Raw genomic sequence first — 8,544 nt, 5'->3', positions numbered from 1 at the left:
CCCCTCCTACCAACTCCAAACCAAATTTAATTTAAGTATAAATTCTCTGCATAGTTATAATGAGTACTTTGTTGGTATATTGTTTTGGTTGAAGATTTTTAACTCATATGTCATGGGTTAAATCTTGGCGGGGTCCACCAATCGACCCATAAAAGTTTTGGCACGAAAATCGAGGGCAATGTGGTGCCCTCACATTCGGCCATGTGGTGCCTCATCATTGGCCCACATGAACACAACATGAACCTAGCCTATACCACCCTGCCATGTGTTAGCATGGGATTGACCCATATGACATTGTACCCTGCATAGTCAACTAATGATGTCATCGTACAAACTGGCCAGTCAACCCTATAAGTTGACCTTTTAGTTATTTGCCAAAAGCTTCAGAACGCGATAACTTTCACATATGATGTTGGAGTGAGGCAATTCAAGCGACATTGGAATCAGAACATTGAATAGTATGAATTGGCACTAGTTTCAAGAAAATTTGAGAACTTTAATTTTTGAGCATACTGTTAATCCCTTGGATCACAGGAAATGACTCCATCTTCCCCTGGTATGACTAGGTTTAGGAACCCAAAAAGCTACCTCCTCAAACATTTCAAAGTCAAAATAATATTAACGATCATTGTTGGTGAGGATCTCAAGTTGGCGGCTCTCTTCACAAGTTTCAGGAGGGGTAGCGTAATGAAAGATAGTCACAACTTCCTGGGCCTATGATTAGGTGCATGACATTCCCTGGGGACCTTGGAAACCACCTCCTCAGTGATTATTCATACATTTTTGGGGCATAATCCACCAAGAAATACATAACTAATCAAGGAACTATGCCATAATACCTCATGAATGATAGGGATGATATTGAGAAAGCCACAATGAAAATAAAGCCAGGAGATGTTGGGGGTTATGGGTGGCCCTACCTAGCATATAAAGGAGAACTAGATAATTAGAGATGCAAATAAAAACCTTTGAGTATGGTTGGATGCTAACTAGGAGAAACTGTTAAGTATGCCACAATGCACACCCTTACAAAATATATCAAATCCACCTAAATTGCACCAAAGAGACACAGAAAAAGAAAGAAAAGAACCGAGCCACGTAGAAAAGACAATGCCCTAAGGTATCTAGCCAATCACATTCTATAGCCAATCACTATTCCAATATTAAACTTCCCCTATGAGCACCAGGTCCCTCTAGACTCAAATGGCATATTGGGTTACATGCAAGCATATTTCACCTTGGTTCCATTATCAAAGGCAAGTGACCTCACCTTAGGAATAGATAATGAATTAAGTCATGATTCTAAAAAATTATCACTGCATACAAAACTGTTATTGCTAAGAAGCTAAGAGAATAGTCCGACATGTGGTGGGAAGGAGCCCAACCATACCATAAATTCTGGAGATAGAGTCTCTCCTCATAAAGTAATTGAACTGATGAAGGCTTACCATTGTAATGAATTGGGAAGGAGCATTTCACATGTGTAGTGCATGGGGTAGGCTATCCATGCCATCCCACCTCTTAAATGTTGTATCCCGCCAGGGAAAGCATTCAAAGTACATTCCATCATATCTTTCTAATTGCAATATAGGTGACACAAAGAGAGGCCCTAAAATAATTTTTTCCTAATTTGATCTTAGTAATACTAAATTCAAAGAGTTGATCTTAATGTCTCTAAATAGTCACATTTCTATTGAAAAGGTGTACATTGGATTTCCCCCTTTATCAGCATACCTGAGGAATCCATAAAGTCATTGAGGATAAATTTTAAGATAGTAGTCTCCTCATAGTGGGCAGGAAAAAGAGCATGATGTCATCAACATATTTTTTATGGGTTATAGTCATATCATTCCTATAAAGGAAGAGACCCTTAATGATATCCTGACAAACTACTTCTTTAAGATATCTACCTAGCCCCTGAACTACCAAGATGAATAAAAATGGGGAGATAGGATCTCCTTGACAAAATCCTTAAGAGGGGTTGGAAGTCACAGCTGGGGACCCATTAAATAAAATAGAGTAAAAGAGGGTAGAGATTAAGGATGTGATCAAAGAAATCAACTAAGGAGAGAACCCGAGGTACTAAAGAGTTCGGAGAAGATAATCATAGTTTAACCAGTTATAAGCTTTAGAGAAGTCCAATTTAATTAGCATACCAAATTGTTTGTATCTATTCAAAGAGTGGATAACCTCATGGATTGCTACAATCCTCTCATGAATTTGATGGAATTTCATAAAGATTGTCTACTCAAAAGAAATAATGTTGTTCAACAAAGGTTTACGCGAGTTCACAATAATTGAGGATATAATTTTATATACGACATTACAAAGGGAAATTGGTCAAAATCCACTCGGATTATCTACTCTGCCAACTTTAGGAATTAGAGTAATTAAAGTAGCATTAATACCTAGCCATAACGTTTGGGACCAATGGGATTATTCAACCAATTCATGCACTTCAAGTCTTATTAATAGCCAACGAGCCTAGAAGAAGTCCATTGTGAAACCATGAGGTATTGGGGCTTTATTTTTGGGCATCACCATTACCACCTCCTATACCTATGAGAATGATATTTATCTCATCAAGGCCTCATAGTGATATGGGTGAATGAGGTTAGGACTATCCAAAGTAATTTGTTGAATAACAACAAATCTGTTGGGAGAGGCATCTGTAAGCATGGAATGATAGTAGGATATAAGTTCTTATTTCAATTCCTCATGTTTCACCAGTCGTTTTCCATCACTAGAGGAAAGAGAGAATACATTATTATTACGTTGATTTTTAATCATAGCTTTATGGAAAATTTTGGAGTTCAACTCTCCTCTTTCAGCCATTGCACCTAAAATTATTTCTTCCAAAGGATCTCCCCATGTTGCCTCCAATGTTGAAGCTTATTAATCAATTGTCCTTTGATAATAAAAGAATTTGTGCACCCATATAGGATGATATGATGTTTTATTTACTTCATGTGTGTCTCCAATTACTATTATTCTATGCATATGTGTCCAAATTATTTTCTCTTCCAATATTTGAGTTTTATCTTAAAATCCTTGAGCTTGCGTTAGAAGGTGTGCATGTGATTCCAACCTTAGACCCATAAGTTCTCCCACCAACATTTGGCTTTGGTCAGTAATTTCAGGTCTTGTAACCAAAAACTCCAAATCTAAAGGAGTGATTATGAGGGGAAGCTTTCAAATCCAATTCTAGATGCACTGGCCAATGGTCAAAGCCTATGATCGGAAGAGTGATAGCTTTAGTGAATAGATCACAATCCAATAGAGCTCCAAATAATAAGAAATCATCTAATCTACTGGAACCTTGGTGCCTTTTCCCTTTGCGATTGTTCCAAATATAAACCCCATTAATGATATTAATATCAACCACATGAAGGTGATGAATAAGATTTACAAACTGTTGTGACTTGGGACCAAGCCTCATAATCCCTCACTTCTTTTCCTCCAAAGGTTTAAAGAGGTTAAGGTCTCAATCAATGACCTATAGTTCATATTCATGAAGAGGTCGAATCATTGTGATGTCTTATAAAAGTTTCAATTTTTCCATAGGAATATGAGGGACATAAACAAATGTTAGGCATCCCAAAACCTTTTCACTGATAAAATGAAATCATCTAGAGAGAATGCATGAAAAGGGAGATATAATCTTGGAATTTCATTTTAAGAGGATATTCCATAGGATAGTGAGACGCCAAACAATCCCTTTGTCATCCAAAGTGATTTCTTCACATCCTTTACAACATTTATTACCAATTTCCTGAACCTTTTCACTTGATACTTTTATTTCTTGTAATGTAAAAATACAAAGGTTTTAATTTCTTATTCGATCTCTAAGATATATTTTCTTACCTTAAATATGAGGTTTTAGACATTCCAAGAGTTAATATTCATTAAGTGTTTGAAGGAGGAAAATAACATTGGTAACATGGCTACATGACCTATATTCACCAAAAAATCCCTAACAATATGTATTGAAGGTTTAATAGTCTTTCTACCCCCTTTTTAAATTACTTGTGCATTTTGGCTTTTCCTTTGCCATTTTGTGTGAACACCCATACTCTTAGCTATTAATATGGCCTAACCATCCATTGTCATATCCTAAATTTTCAATTGAAGATAAATATGATAATACTATAATTTCTAATGCTCTAGAATGGTGCTCAAATCCTTATTTTCCCATTCCTTGAGTATATTTACGAATATCTATTTGTCATTGTTCATGATCAGAAATTCCTTCTTAACATCTATTCCTACAAAATTTGCCATGAGTGGCTCTTCTAGATATGGGATTTCTAGGGAAGCTTCTAGAGTATTTATTTTTGGAGAGGATTTAGCCTAAGGTTCCTCCACATTTGGGTCCAAATTCATCATATCTTATTTTCATCCAAATTTGAAAGTGTCAAATACTTATTTTCAGTTGGGATAACATTGGTCTCCAATTGAACATATTTATTTTTTGGGTTTCTCTTTTTAACTACAACTTTTCGAAAATATTTATAATTAAATTTGTGGTCTCTTCTTGTAGTTATGATTGATAGATAGGGGAATCCCAAAATAAGTGGTCATTCTTGATGTCAGCACTGAAAAGGAACATGCTCATAGTGCGGGGTTTGGCACCAAACTTTGTCCCGGTAGGAAATTTCAATGGACTCTAATAAAGGTTGGGATATGTTCATGTATACATATATTTTGTGATAGGAGGTGTATCGTCCCCACCTAGTGACCTCCAAGATCTTAAAAAAATATCTAATTAAGATTCCAATTCCTTCAAGAATTTCTAGGTCCAAAAATTCCTCGAGCAGAGAAAAACATCTCACCCACACTGGTAACATTAAAAATATTGCAAATTATATTGTCATTGATGAAAATAATATGTCATTTATGTCAAATGGGATGTATGATACAATAGAATTATCATTCATGATTCCTAAGGAATCAATAGGACTCTCTATGAAGGAATATTCCAAATAAATCTCTTACAAGTCCTCATCAAATGAAGTTGAAGGTGCTTAATGTTATTTAATTTTTTGATGTTTTTATGATTTCAAAATGATCCTATAAACTAAATGGTTGCATGGTCAGTTGAAATCCTAGCTAACATATATTTTATGATATTAATCTTCCTTTACATATTTTGATGGTTTAGGAGCTAATTGCAAGGGTTTTGGAAATAAGGCTAGAATTGGTTCCAAGAAGGACCATATTGATGAATGAGTTGAAAAAGCGTGTTCACAATTGCATGATAGTCAATAATAGATATTGATATGAAAATGTTTGCAATGGTAATAGTACGTGCATGGTATGACAATGATTTTTGTAGTGACAATATTTGAAAGTTGCAGTGGTTGTGGTAGTAGTGACATTGTGTGCGGGTTGAGATGATGGTGATAGCATGTACTAGTTATAGTGATTACAATTTTTTATTTATTCTCTTTATCAATAGATAAATATTTATGATGATAGTGGATCCAATTTGAAAATGATATGAAATAAAGGTCCAAAATGGGTTGAAGGAGGTTGGAGCCTAGAACAAATTGGGGCTAGCTCATTATCGAGGTTGGTGCCATAATCAGGTTGTATCCTACCTCAAGTGGCAAATTGCATATTTTTGGAGTAGTTTCCTCCAACAGGTTGTAGTCTATGAATAGAGGTAATAATTTGAAGATAAAGAAGAAGAATATTTGTAGTTTTATCCCATATGGGTTTCCATATAAAATATTGTGCCTCTTTTTGATGTGATGGCTTCTTGATATGTTATGGATATGATGGTAGCTTGATGATGTATTCTTATAGTTGATTATACAATGATTATTATTCATTTCTATATGGTTGTTTGATTATGAAAAATTATTAAATGGTAAAATTGATCTCACATTGATTTATACCCCCCCCCCCCCCAACACACACCTCGGTGTGACCTTTGGGCCAATAACTAGTATCATAGCAGGTTACCTTCTGAGCAAATAACTACTCAAAGGTTGAAGTCAAGGGAAAATGGCCATGATAAGAGTAGTGGGTAAGCACCCTATGTTTGATGGGACAAAGTGCACATTTTGGAAAATAAGGATGGAGACATATCTTATGTCCTTGGGAGTAGGAGTTTGGGAATTTGTGGAGACTGATTATAAAGTTCCTAATACCATTCCAATAGATGCAACATAAAAGGTATTCTACACATTTAATATACAAGCCAAAAATTCTATCTTAAGGGGCTTGGAACAATCAGAATTCATCAAATTAATGAAATTCAAGTCATCTCATGAGGTATGGAATAAGCTCAACTTATTATGAAGGGACAAGTTGAGTTACAAGATCTCAAGGGACAAGTTGAGAGTTTGAAGATGGATGAAGATGAGCACATTGCTTCATGTTAACTTCTAGTAAACAATAGTGTCAACTCCATTATAGGTATCGAAGAAGAATTCAAGGATAGATATCATATTTGAAAGGTATTGAGATCACTTCAATCAAGATTTAATCCAAAAGTATCATTCGTTCAGGAACTATCATAAGGGTGGTCTGACTGACTCGGGAGCGATGGAGCGCGGTGACAGGGAGCTTGGAGCATGGAGCGAGGTGACGGGGAGATCTGGGTAGCTGGCGCAGGGCCAGATCTAGGCCGTAGGGCTGCGGCTAGGGCCCAGTCACGAGGGCTGGAGAATAGTTTTTCGCCTGAAGACCTCGTCCAGGTAGCAGACGCGGGCGATCGGCAGGTGTTAGCATCCCCCTGCATAAACAGACACCTGGAGGTTCCGATACGGAAGTTTTTACCACAGTCGGTAACAGAACGGGTTTTTTCGATCCGGTTTTTTACATTGTCCGACTTTCCGACAGCGACGGTACTCCCAGCACGTAACCATGGTTATTGCGGAGGAAGGAATCGACCTAAACCCGTCGATGGAAGACATACTTTCTGTTTGGGGTAAAGACCCAACTCCCCAGAATGTTGAACACTATTTCGGGCCGGTGGAAACCCTAGACCCTAGCCCGGTCAGTTCGAAGTTTGAGAAACAGGCGGTTTCACCTTTCTCTCTGCCGAAGAGTCTAGGAAATTCCGGAAAGGCTCGCCAAGAAGCTAAGGGCGATCTTTTGAATGTTCCCATAATCCAGGAGACTACACAGAACCAGATCCTGCATTCCGGCGGCAGCAAAGGGTTTCTAGGGCTTGATGATCCAGTACTCTCAGGCGGGTTGGAAGACATTGTCATCCTCGGTTCGAAGTTAGGGCACAGTCCGGGTGGCAATGCAAGAGCTTCGGCTCCCGTCACAAGGGCTTCAATCGCGGCAGGCAGACATAATGCGAAAGAGAGAGGAGGGCCGGAACAGTTTACAAAAGCCACACAAGAGTCGAAGGGGGAAGATAGGCGGTCCGTCAAAGGGCCTCAGGTAATCCTTCAAAATTCGTCAAAGGACTATCGTTCGGAGGACGTTGCCCCCCCTCAATCCTCTGGCCCAAGTGCGAGTCATGAGAGACAGGAATCTGAAGGGTTAGGGGACATTCCCAGGGTTCCAAAAATCCCCGAGGGGAAACGGAAGAAACAGAGATTAGTCAAATCCCAAGGTGTTGAAGGAAATCTTGTCCTCGGGATGGATGTAAAAATAGAAGAAGCTCTGGTGGTAGCTGAACGCACTCTTGTTGGTAGAGTTAGAGGGAAGTCCTTCTCCTCTGAGTTCATCAAATCTTGGGGGAAGCGGAACTGGAATTCGGACCTTATCAGAGACTTTCTGGTTTTGTCTCTCCCGAAAGGTTGGTTTTCGGTCCGGTTTGAATCCAAAGAAGCGGCCGATTGGGTTTTGCAGAGAAATTGGTCTCTTGGGCACATTCCAGTACTCCTCAAAAATTGGAGCCCTATGTTCGATCCAATGCACGAAAAAATGGATGTCTTTCCGGTTTGGGTTAGGGCACCAGGCCTTCCTTTTTTCCTATGGGAGGAATCAGTGTTCATGGCGCTTGGGAACAGATTGGGGACTTATCTAGAGACGGACATGTCTTTCTTGGAGACAAATAACAGATCTATGGCCCGGATTCTGGTAAATTTAAACCCTAGTGGAGGACTGCCAGAAAAAATCATTCTTCAGTATAAGGAATTCACCTTTGAACAAATCCTAGACTATGAGTTTTTGCCGTTCCGATGCCATCGATGCCATGAATATGGGCATTTGGCAAAGGATTGTCCACTGGGAAGAAGACGACGAAGGTTTCTGCGAACGAGGGGAAGGCTGGATTCATCGCTTACATGGTCTCAGTATCTAAACAATGAAGCCGCTGCAAATCTGGAGAAGGAACCAAGGGATTCGGAAATGCACCAGGGGATCCATGTGCAGGATGTTGATTTTCAGGAACCAACGACGGATCTGCCAAAAGAAGGAGCGATTCATGAGGATGATCAAAAGGCCGAGGCTGAGGAATTCCCAGGCATATCTCCAAGCGATGTCGAGGACCATAAGGGCATGCCTTTAAATCCATCTACCTCTTCTATTATTGAAAAAAAAGGTGAATTTTTGGATAATCATATGGAAGAGGACCTG

Source organism: Pinus tabuliformis, chromosome 9 (assembly GCF_031772625.1).
Source record: "Pinus tabuliformis cultivar Carrire ecotype Pingquan chromosome 9, CPIR1, whole genome shotgun sequence".
Taxonomy (NCBI): Eukaryota; Viridiplantae; Streptophyta; class Pinopsida; order Pinales; family Pinaceae; genus Pinus; species Pinus tabuliformis.
Note: the sequence above shows the minus strand (reverse complement) of the source record.